The following is a 12,247-nucleotide window of genomic DNA, read 5'->3' on the forward strand; positions in this document are numbered from 1 at the left end:
CACAAACACTTTGTCATCTCCTTTTTATTTCTATTCTGTTTTCCAGAATATGATCTAGTATCTTCATCTTGGTACTCTAAAAAACCAATCTGCCCCTCACCCTAACACACATGCCAGCCAGCTTTGACCATTCTTTTACTCTTGGTCCTTTCTCTTCTTTCTATTATAAAGATCAAGGCAAGCAGGAAATCTCTTCCTTCTACCCCACCCCCCACCCCCAAAATAACCTCCTAACACTCCAGAATTTGCACTCATTAAGGAAGAGGCAGAAGAGAAGATATATTTTTGTGTCTCTTTTCTTTTTCTTTGTTTATTTGGGGGGGGGGGCGGTACCTTCTTAACAGGAGGAAGACAGAATGGATATTAGAGAAAAGTGGAAGATTGCACTTCCACACTATTGAGGATAACCTTAGGCAAAGTTGGCTTTTGTCTCTTTCCATTTGAATTTTCCTTCATTCTACATTTTCTTACCAAGTACCTTCTTGTTTCACTGTAGTCTCTAGAGTCCCCAACCCTAAATGCACTCTACCCAAACCTGTCCTCTTATCCTCCCCATTCCGATTAGAAAAAGTAGTGATTTACACATAAATTATATGCTCATACAGTTTCTTTTGGCGAGGCAGTTGGAGTTGAGTGACTTGCCCAGGGTCACACAGCTAGTGTCGAGCGTCTGAGGTCACATTTGAACTCAAGTCCTTTTGACTCCACTGTACCACCAAGCCGCCCCTGCTCATGTAGTTTCAAAGTCCTTACATCAGTACATTTGGTCTTTTAGTGGGCAGACTTACCTCTTAAAAAAAGTTTACGCTGATAATTTGTTTAGTGAGCCTTTTTCTTTTGAAATACTAAGCTGTGAAGAAACTGTTCCTTCTCCAGATGCTAAATCTGCTGTGAAGCTGCAGAGACATATCTTCCGATATTGACGTCGACAAGCAGACTAATACTTTGTGATTTGGCTACATCAGTCTCATTCATTTAATTCCTTTCCTCAGCCCTCAGACAAAGGCAGACTAGTAGATCCTCTGTTCAACCGGCTCTGTCTTCCCAGTAGTACATGGATCAGACAGATTTCCAGCGAGGCCAAACCTAGAAGCGCAGGAGGCCAGGGAGAAATGCAAAAGCACACAATTGAATAAATAGGACTGGAATTCCTTGACTGTTGTGAGTTAAGAAAATCCTCTCATTTCATAGCCTCTGTCTGATCTCGTACGTATATAATACTTAGACCATAAACATAAACAAGAAATTGCCTTTCAAGACACGTGGTTTTTGAACATCAGATCAAGACCACAGTTTTCTCTGCTGCTAGCTCTAGTTATTTTGTGGTTCCTTAGGACTGTGGTAAATGGGTGGTCTCATCGGTGATACAGAGGATAGAGGGACATCCCACCAAAGACACTATCTGTTTGATCTAGACAAATCACTCAATCCCCTCTGGCTTCTGTTTCTTACTTTGTAAAATGTGGATAATGATAACTATGGTGCCTACGTAACAGGACTCTTAGGAAGAGCAAATAACATAGTGTAGGTAAGATGCTTTGCAAATTTTAAAGCATTATATAAATGCCATTTATTAATATTATTATTAATCTCATCTTCTGGCCAAAGATACAGTCTGTAGTTTAGACTGAAACAGAACTGGGACAAATCACTATTCTGCTGTTACTCTTCAAAGTTTAATAGATTATTTATTGCACAAGTGGATGAGTTTGGTTGCTTTTTTGTAATTGAATAAAAGTGTTTAGATGCAAGTTCATATTCTATAGGCTCACTGAAAGCCTTTAGAATAGTTCCAGTAGCAATCAGGATAATGAGGATGTGTGTACTACATCCTGTTGCCTCATAGTTTTTATTATTTTGTTCTAGATCTCTAATTTTTAAAAGCTTTTCATTTCACTTAGTGTAGAGGCTAAATATTTGGAATGAAGACCAATGTTATGTTCAGGCAATTGTTGACAACAGTTTTGTCTATAATAATGCTTCAGTTCCAGCAGGTTTCTGTTGAATTAAAAAAGATATTGTATATATAAGGGTCTGCATTTGGACTACAGGAATTTGTTGTCGGTTTATGTTAGATAACAAGCTCCTGGTGTATAATTGTGGCCCCCCAGTAATCATCATTAGTATCATCGTCATCGTCGTCTTCTTCTTCTTCTGATGAATTCCCCCATTTGCCTCTGATGCGAAGTGACCTTTAATGACTATGTATGACTTTAATTCCTTCTAACTCCAGTCCTGAGTAAGTCAAGGGGAAATTTTAGGCCAGTCCAAAAGGCCTGAATTAGTGAACTCATAATTAATAATGCATTATTATATTGAAAGTGCTGTCCTTGCTTTTCCCCCTCCCCCTTTTTAAACAAATGAGAAGTTAAGTGAAATAATTGTAACTGAGATTGCTAGTCATTAAGATCAACTATCTTATAATAGCTGACAAATCCAGCTTTAAGGCATGTCAGACGCTATGTATATATAGTCTCTCTTATTCCTCGTAACATCCCTGTATATCCCTTTTACAGTTTAAGAAGCTAAGTCTCAGAGTTCAGGTGACTTGATGAGGGGCACACAGCTAGTGAGTGTAGGAATTAGTATTCACACTTGACTTAAAAAGCCAGGGCTCATGCTGCCATACCATTTTTGTTTCAAGGTCAAGAAAAAGTAAGAACCACAAAGAGACTAAGAGGAAAGTGAAAAATATGTGGAACAAAGACTGAAGAGTGGATTATTTTCCACTCTAGACTAGACCTCTAGTGGGAGGAAGCTGCATCTATAGTTCATTTTGCTAGGTGCTACAAACTATTTGGAATTCTCTGTCTTATTTTTCTATCTAGGCCATGAATTATTGACAAATAGCTATAAATAAGAGAACTGAAACAGTCGTGGTGGTTAGTAACTTATCTACTATTAAGAAAACTTTAAGTACAAAAGAATATACATATATACAAATAAACAGACTTGCCTTTAGTGTTTTGATTCTTCCCTTTTCTCTTCCCTGTCATATACAATTATTGAGTCCATTCCTATTCTATTTCTTTAATCTCTTGTATTTTATCTATTTGCCTATTTCCTATCTTGTCATTAGCCTTATTCTGACCCTCAGTCCCTAGCAAATTCCGTGCAGATGTGGCCATTCTATGCCAACTCTTAAAGTTTCCTTAGGGGCAGCTAGGTGGTGCAGTGAATAGAGCACCGGCCCTGGAGTCAGGAAGACCTGAGTTCAAATCCGGCCTCAGACGATTGACACTTACTAGCTGTGTGACCTTGGGCAAGTCACTTAAACCCAATTGCCCTTCCCCCCTCCAAAAAGAAAAAATTAGAGCCATAAAGTTTCCTTAGAGTAAGGTAAATACGACTGTTTACTGAATGGTCCATCTGGTTGACATTTCTCATGAAGTACCAGCATTTTAAATTTATGTAGTTTTTATTCAATTTTGTGTCTATTTTACTTGACCATTAGTGTTACATTTCTCCTTTTCATAGCAAATTTATGAGTTGAATCTCTTTTTTGAGTAAGAATTTGGGAACCTAGTCACTTTTTGTAACAGTTTCTATTTGATGAAGTTATGTAAGTTGGAGCCTTTCTGGTATAGAGATAATGCATTTCAGCAATTACTATCATACATGTTTTGTAAAGCAATTTCCATCTCCACTGTTGTTCTGGCTCTGCTTTAAGATGAAATTGCTAACAGCAAATAATCCTATAAGTAAGTACCTTCTTTGGTCCCATCAGTCATTTCTATGAGCAATTTCTGATATGAAGTAGAAGCTGAGCTCTTCCAGTTTTTACCCCCACTTCAGGAACTGATAAATTACAGAAAGCAAGGTACAGTGTTGTATTGATAGATTCACAACACATACATACGTGTGAACACTTTGAGTATAATTTCCGACATTAGTTAATACCTTGGGTTTGGGGGGCTTGGATTTTTTTTTTTCTTTAAGTTTTGTCACTGCAGAAAATTGAGTTTTACTTCAGTCAGTAAAAAATAAGGATCCCTGGGGAAGACTTTTTTTTTTTCAATTAACAAACATTGATTCTTCTCTTTCCTCTCTTCTCCCACATCTTCCCTTTAAGCAAAATAAAGAGGATCCCATGTAACACATGCATCGTCAAGCAAAACAAATTCCCACATTGTCCATATTCAAAAACTGTGCCTTATTCTGCATCTTGAATCTATCACCTTTCTGTCAGGGAGCAGATAACATAATTCATCAGATCTCTGAAATCATGGGCGTTCATTGTATTGATCAGAGTTCTTAAGTCTTTCAAAGGTGCTTGTCTTTCCGATGTTGTTGATACTGTGTAAATTGTTCTGATTCTGCTTACTTTTTATTCAGCATCAGTTCATACAAGTTTTCCCAGGTTTTTCTGAACTCATTGCTATCATCATTTTTTACAATTATGGTAGTATTCCATTACATTCACCATGCCTTACCATTACATACCAGAATTTGTTCCACCATTCTCCAGTTAACAAGCACCCCCCTTAGTTTCCAGTACTTTGATACTATTTTTTTTTAACTTCTGTAAGTGGTCTCTTTGGGATAAAGACCTAATAGAAATATCACTGATTCAGAAGGTATGAATTGAAGTTGATTGAGTAGAGGAGTGACACGGTCAAACCAGTGCTTTAGGAAAACCATTTTGGTGGCTGAATGAAAGAAGTATTGAAGGAGGGAAAGACTTGAGGCAGGCAGACCCACCAGCAGGCTTGAGGTAATGAGAACCTGCACTAGAGTGTTAACAGCTTCACAGGAGAGAAGAGGGCATATTTAAAAGGTGCTTTGGTTGTGAAATCAGTAGGTCTTGGCAACAGATTGGATGGCGATTGAGGAAAGGTCTTCTCCTCTCCCACCAGGCTCCAGGCAGCAGAACTTCGCAAAGCCATTTCCCACCAGCTACATTGCTTTTTGGACTTCTTTGGAATTCTCTATCATACTTCCCCAGGAAACTCTTTGTTGGGAAATCTCCTTGGTGCTGCAAGATTGAATTTTCCTAGTACTCACATCTTTTTCATCAGTACCCTCTTCACCTCCGATTGGCCCCTTTGACTAAAGAGCCATGGATTGTCTAGAAAAGACAGAAAGGGAAGATAAACAATGAGAATGGGGGAGAGAAGTCCTTTTTTAAAAAAGGTACAAAAAATTAATTTTAAAAAGCTTATAATGAACAAAACAAACTGAAGGGAAGGAAAGGAAGGAGAGTTCCACTTGAGTACTTAACTGGGGGGGGTGGGGAAGGAAGAATTCAATAACAAGATCAAAGCAAGAAAGGAAAAAGAATTAATAAGCAAAACTCCAAAATGAGGGAAATGAGTAACAAATGGGAGGACAGGATTCAGGGTGAAGAGGAGAGAACTGGTGGGCATAGGGCTACCTTAAATTGGATTAAATGAAAACAACTGAAGTGGGCATAATATTGTGTTTAGAGAGGAAAATGGAATAAAAAAAAATCCCCTTTTCATTGAGAATAATTAAGTTGACAGTACCCTTTTCCTTGGCAATATAGTTCTTAAACTGCATTATTTTTTTTGTGACTTTATAGTCATTTGATTAAATTTTTTTATTCTGAACTTAAATACTAAAAGAGTATTTCATGCACATGGCAAAACCCAAAAAAGAGGATTATATGTGAAACCATGAATCTCCATTTCACGCCACTCACTAGCTTTCAAAAAATATGTTCGTGTATGATCCATGTCACTTTCAAAACAGCCCTGTTTGAGTTTTTCTGAATTTCCTTCTCTTCTGTTAGTTTTCTAAAATGTTACAATGGTCTTTTCTTGGCATCAATATTGCTCACACACACACACACACACACACACACACACACACACACACACACACACACCCTTTCCTTCCTTCTGTCTCCTATCCAAATAATTGAACAGAAGAAAGAAAAAAAGACCCTTGTAACTAATAAACATAGTCAAGAAAAACAAATCCATACAATAGTATGTCTCTGTACCTTGTGTCCATTATCCCTCTGTCAAGAGGTAGGTAACATGCTTTATCAAGAATCCTTTGGACAAAGTTGGTAACTGCATTGATCAGAGTTCTTTCATCTTTTAAATTTTTCATTACACTGTTGTCCTTATAGAAATTGTTCTCCTGATTCTACTCACTTCCCTCTGCTTCAGTTCCTACCACTCAGAATTCCTTAAAATTATTTTTTATGGTACAGCAATATTCCAGTACCTTCACATGCCACAGTTTGTTCAGCGATTCCCAAATTTCTAAGAAACACTCTAAGGTGTCTCCTTAAATTCTGTTATTTTTTCTCTTCCCCTCCTCCCATCCCAATCTCCTTTTAAATCCCTCTTAAGGCTCATAAAGTTTGTTTTGCTTGTTATTATTCTGTCCTCAGTATTATCCTCCCTCTTAATCCCCCCACTTGTTTCCCTGTTGAGTTTGATATATTTCTATACCAAGCTGTGGGCGTGGGTGGGTGTGTGTGTGTGTGTGTGTGTGTGTGTGTGTGTGTGTGTGTGTTGTCCATTCCCCTCCACCCCTTCCTTCATGTCTATAGATTCTCACACTATTTATAAGAAATATTAAGTTCTGACCTCTTCTATTACCAGTATATTCCTTCTTTTACCCTCACTTCTCCTTCCCCTCTTCAAGCCCTCAAATTAGTCCACCTTCGGGACCTGTTTTCCTTATTAATTCCTTTAGTATATCCTTTGAAGACATTAAGGTCCTGAAAAAAACATTTGGGTTTTTTTTTTTTGTTTTTTGTTTTTTTTACCATTACCCCCCTCCATTAAAACAGTACGTTATCATATAGCTCCTTCCACTTGCTCAGATAAATTTCTACTAGCTGAAGACTTTTCATCCAAAATGCTTGTAAGTCTTCTGTCTCATTAAAGGTCCCTTTCATTTCCCCCCCACTTCCCCCATTACACTTAGCTTTGCAGGGTAAGTTATCCTTGGTTTTATTCTTGATTCTCTATATCTTTTTGCCTGTTGGAGTATTCCAGTATCTCCTTAGCTTTTTAGTAGAATTTGCCCCGTCTCATATAATCCTAATTGTAGTTCTTTGGCTCTTAACTCCTTTCTGGATGTTTGCAGTATTTTTTTCTTTGACATAGGAAGATCTGATTTTGGCTATGATACTCTTGAAAGGGATTCTTTTGGGGAGGTAATCAGCGGACACTTTGCCCTCTGATTCTAATAGAACTGAGCAGTTTTCACTTAATAATTTCAGGGAATTCAGTTAATTTTAAAAGAGCTCTCCTTTATCTGTTTTCCAAGTCTGTTGTATTTAATATCAACTATCTTAAATTATTATTTCTAATCTTTTGATTTTTGTTTTAATATTTCTTGTTTCATGGAGTCATTGATTTCTGTTAGGTCTTTTCCAATTTCCATAGAGTCCATTTGCCTAAGGTTTACTACTTTGTCTCCAAGTTACTCTCTTTCCAATTCTTTACTCAAGAGCTTTTATTTAATTTTTCTATCTCGCTTCATTTATTCTAGGTATTCATGTAGTCCTTTTGGAAATCCATTTTTTTCTTTTGAATCTCCATTTGCAATTGTTACGGAATTAGATTTGTGATCATTTTTTATACTTGTGAATGTTTTCTTTGATTTACTCATTACCGGGTCTTTGTGGCAGAGCTTTGCCCCAGGCTGTACTTTTGGCTGGAGTATTCAGCCTTCTTTGATCTCGACCTGGATCTTCTGGTGCTGACCTCCACCTCCCAGCATTAGAAACCCCATCCACCACCATGCACACACCCCGGATCTTTGAAGGATAGAGCCCTGATTCTCTCAGGACACAGGGTTTGAGGTCCTGGAACTAGGCTGTCCCAGTCTTATGGCATTCTGGTCACTGCCACTACGGCTTCAGCCTCTCTTTCTTCTTTGTGAAATGGGAATAATATAACACCTGCCCTTCAGTGATTCAGTATGTGTGATGACTAGGAAAAGCACTAGTATTGAAGTCAAATAAAATAACTGAATCAAGCCTTGATTCCAAAACTTAAACATCTGTGTGACCATAACCAAGGCATCTTCCATTCGTAGAATTTAGATCTGGAAAAGACTTAAAACTCTAAACTTCAACCCCCTTATTTTATATGTGGGGAAATTGAAGTTAAGAAACTTGTGCTGCTATGCTAGTCTTAGTTCTCCAAATTCAGTGTTCTTTTCATTATTCTAAATTCAGTTTCCTTATCTGTAAAATCGAGATAGCAATTCTTGCTTTACCAGATGTCAAAGGGTTATTTTGAGGAAAGTACTCATTTTTATGTAAGATATCAACTCATATGACCTCTTGGCTGTGACCTTTAGTTTTAGTTGAAATAATTAGGAACTTAGGCTTTCTGACTTTGAACTGGGCACCTGCACCTGTTTCTTTATAATTTGAGGAGTTAGATTCAATCAGTGTTTTCTAAAGTCACTTTTTTTCCTTAAAGTCACTGAAAACTTTTGAGTTTGAAATATATTGCTAGCAATATTTTCATAGAACCTCTCTTCATATATAGTGTAGACGACCAAGTTTCCATAGGAACTGGTTGATCCATACCATTTTATCAAATACTGATATAGTTGATCTCTAAGGTGCAATCCAGCTAACAACGTGACATTCTGTGTTTCAGCTTCTAAATAAAACTTCTAAAAATGATTTTAAAACTTTTCCTCATAGACTAGGAACATTCCTAAAGCAAGCCTAAAATCTTAACCTAATTTTAAATAGCTCCATATAGGAGCAGAAATAACAAGCAGTTACGGTTTTTGCATGTTGTGAGTCTTACTAGTTTATTTTACACATATGTATTATTTCAGAAAAATCCAATTTATATGCTTATTAGGAAATAAAGGTGATTTGCTTTAGTATCATTGTACAAATGTGCCACGTACCATGAAAGTATTGCCACTTCTGAAGATTTGTAAGTAAACTATGGTGTCTGTAGTCATTAGTAATTTGTTGTTATCTTACAAGTTTTCTGACTTTTCTGGGAACATGGACTGAAGAACATTTGTGACAGGGTTTTACTATCAACAAATCTGTTTTGGTTTCCTGCAGCAGTCCCCTGCAGTTATCAGCTATCTACTTACCCTGCCTTTAAGTTTCCCTTTGCTTTACCACAGGAAAACTATTGGGTCCTTTTCAAGCATTTTCAGACCCGCCTGACAGGAAATTTTCTAATTGCCGGAATAGTTGGTAGGAGAGAGAACTTCTAGGGGCTTGGTTCCCTTTTTAATTTGGGAACTTTGCAGTCAGAAATTAACATCATGGTTTCCTAGCCATGTTTAAATTTTGGGCCTTTCGAATTCGTTCTATTCAGGTAAGTTTGTTTGGCATTTAAGTATTGTTTAAACAGTGAACTTTTAAAAAATCTTTCAAAAAATTGTGTTTTCTTTTACTGAAAGTAACCCAGTAATATGTTTTAGACATCAGTTACGGTGCAGATATATGGATGTTTTATTAAACTTATTTACGGTGGCATGTAATTTGTGATATTCTGTAATAAATCTTATAATGCAGTTTCATTTATTTCGTAGTGAAGTAATTTTAACCAGTATTGTCATTAAACAGTAAACATGGATAAATACTAAAAATTCTCAGCATGAAACATTAAAATACAGTTCAAGTATTTCTCGAAATGATCTGTTTTTAACATAGCTCTAAACTTCATGGGTAAGTTCAAACCCTACTTTTTTCTAGAATTGGTAATTACAAAAAAAAAGTTTGAAAACAACTAGGTGTTTTTGTACTTTCAAAATATGCTTTGAGTACAGAAAAAATAACTTGAAGATATTTTTAACGTTAAAATGTACTTACAAAACAACAATTTAAATTGCATTTATCCAAGAGTCTCTCCTTGATGTCTTCTTTGAGAACTGTATCTTAAAGAAAAGAACAGTGCTTTCTGAGAGGTATTACTATTAGGAATAATATTTTTCATAACATAGCAGTTATTAGAATTACTATTCCACAGCCTTTTTTGTGGATTTGTTTTTTTAACTTTAGACACCAGGAATTAGTTAATGATATCTCAGAATATCCATTTGAAGGAAAAAGCCAAACATAAGATTTCCCCAAATAAGGTAGTTTGAACTCATTGTTAAGGTAACTTGATTTCCCTTCTCACTATTTTGTAAGTAACCAGCCAGCTTAAGTTGTGTATGTATATTTTACAGCCAAGTCTTTTTGAGTGCTTTGGGGAGAGGAAAGGTGTTTTTGTTTTGATAAAGTTAAGATTTTCCCTCTGGAGTGTTATAAACCTAGATAGGTCACATTCTGGAATTAGATATTTTGTCTGTGGGGAGAATAGGTATTTTCATTACAGTTAGGATGTAAGTAAAAGTTGTACATTTCAGTGAAGTCTTTTTGTGTATGGGATTTTTTGTATATTATGCTATTCTAGAAAATGAGTAAACGACTGGTTTTTTTTTATTGCATTTATTTAAAGCCCTTTATTAGGTAGCACTTGAATGTTTTGCTTAGAACTTTGATGATGCTTTAAAAAAATAAAGCAAGTTATTATAGAACGTAAATGCATCTAGAACATTTCCTGACTCTGGGCAGGGGAGGAAAAAGGAAATTATGTATACAAGGCAGGGAACCATTCCAAATGTTGAGTCATTCTTTTAAAATCAGTTAATATCACCCCTGGTAAGTTTGTTGCCCTTAATATCCGCATACCAGAATCAGTCTTATGTAATCCAAGTAATCAGGATTTAGCTGCTCGTTTTTTTAAGTTTTTCTTCTTTAACAGCTTTTAAAATCAGAAAAATACATTTCCTTGTCTTACAGCTCTGGAAGGTGAACATTTGGTCATACATGTGTGGCTATATGTTTTTCATTAGAGTGTACAAATGTTTACAAAACCACTTCCATGACTTGGCTGGGCATATCGCCACCCTCATCCCTGCTTTGGAGAGCAGACTCTCCAAACAGTCCTTTCCCTCATCTTTTCATCATCCTTAAAATTCTTAGTCATTTCTTTGGGGTCTTCTGAATATGTGCGCTTTTTAAATAAATTAGGACTCCACAGAGACCAGCAGCATGGACTGTTTTATCCAATAAAATAGAATGTGACACAGGACATAGAACTATTGATAGAACCATATGTTTGGGAGAGATCTGAAACATGGAGTGCCCCAAGCACTTTGAAAGCCCCAAGAGCTCAGGTTCTGGAAGTTGAAAGCATTAGGATGTCAATACCTCTGCCAACTTCAGTTTCGCCTAGGTTGGGATAAGCGCTTTTCAGATGAATATGTGCATTATAGAACAATGCAGAGAGCTCACTATAATAATAAACCATGTATGTAGCATAACAACATTTGTAACTCCAGGTCCAGCGCTTAATGAATCATGCTGCGCTGCCTCAGTAGCCTACGTGTACATTAAGTGTCTGCCTGCGTCCTGTAATGATAAGTGTTGAGTGCGATTTAAAGACAAAAAGGAAACAGTCCCAGTCCTAAGGAGCTTATATCCTATTGACAGGGTGGAGAGGGGTACTCAGATAAGTAAGTGTAAGGCCACTTAGGGTAGGAGAGTGCATAATAGGGAGAATAAGTGAAGAGGTGACATCTAAACTGAATCTTTTAGAAAGAGATAATGATTCTGAAGCAGAATTCTACCAGGAACAAGACTGGGTTACATGGTTGGAATGAGTGTTAAAGTAGGAGAAATTATAAAGTGATCTCAACAGAGGAGAGGGTCTGGAAATGACAGTGGAAAAGCAAATAATATACTGACATACAGCCAACGTGGGGGCAGGGTGGGGGAAGATAATACATCTTAAAAAAAGAGTCAGGTTTCCATAAGCACAAGAAAATAGAGTGTGAGTGGGAAAGTTTGATGATAGCACAGGTTTCCAGAGAATCCAATAAAATGGAAGAATTGAGGAAGAAGATGAATTACGAAGTCAGGTATAGCAGGAGAAGGAGCAGGCTGGTAACCCTGAATCGCAGGGTTTTAAAGGACTAGCACGTGGCACTTGACCAGTCATCTTAAAAAAGTACCAGTTGACAAAGGGCGCCATTCTTTAAAAACCCTTTGGTGATAGGTGCTTTATTTTTCCTGAAAGAACTGGAGGTATAGATAGCAGCAAGCTTGGGCTTAGGGTCTGTAGAGTTCAGTAGATACCTGCTGACAAAATCCTTAGGATGCGGACTCTCCATACCAAGATAAGGGGGAATGAGGCAGTACCAAAAAGAAGCCTGCGCATGGAGAATGCACTCAGCTCCTAATTGGGCCTGAAGGCTCTGGTGAGGGCCCAGAGATTCTGGGCAG

General features: G+C 37.1%; 1 protein-coding gene across 3 annotated transcripts in view; it reads left to right on the top strand.

The window, feature by feature from the left end:
* The window catches only part of RPS6KA3 (ribosomal protein S6 kinase A3), a 105,105-nt gene that overhangs the window by 17,245 nt on the left and 75,613 nt on the right, over positions 1–12,247 (top strand). Inside the window, exon 1 of one of the 3 annotated variants that reach the window (XM_036742613.1) lies at positions 9,279–9,290. The exons of the other annotated variants lie outside the window; for them this stretch is intronic. The gene's annotated coding sequence lies outside the window, so the exon portion shown is untranslated. Of the gene's footprint in view, positions 1–9,278; positions 9,291–12,247 lie in introns of those variants that run through there. 3 annotated transcript variants of the gene reach the window in all.

The sequence above is a fragment of the Trichosurus vulpecula genome, chromosome 2 (assembly GCF_011100635.1).
Source record: "Trichosurus vulpecula isolate mTriVul1 chromosome 2, mTriVul1.pri, whole genome shotgun sequence".
In the NCBI taxonomy this organism is placed as follows: domain Eukaryota; kingdom Metazoa; phylum Chordata; class Mammalia; order Diprotodontia; family Phalangeridae; genus Trichosurus; species Trichosurus vulpecula.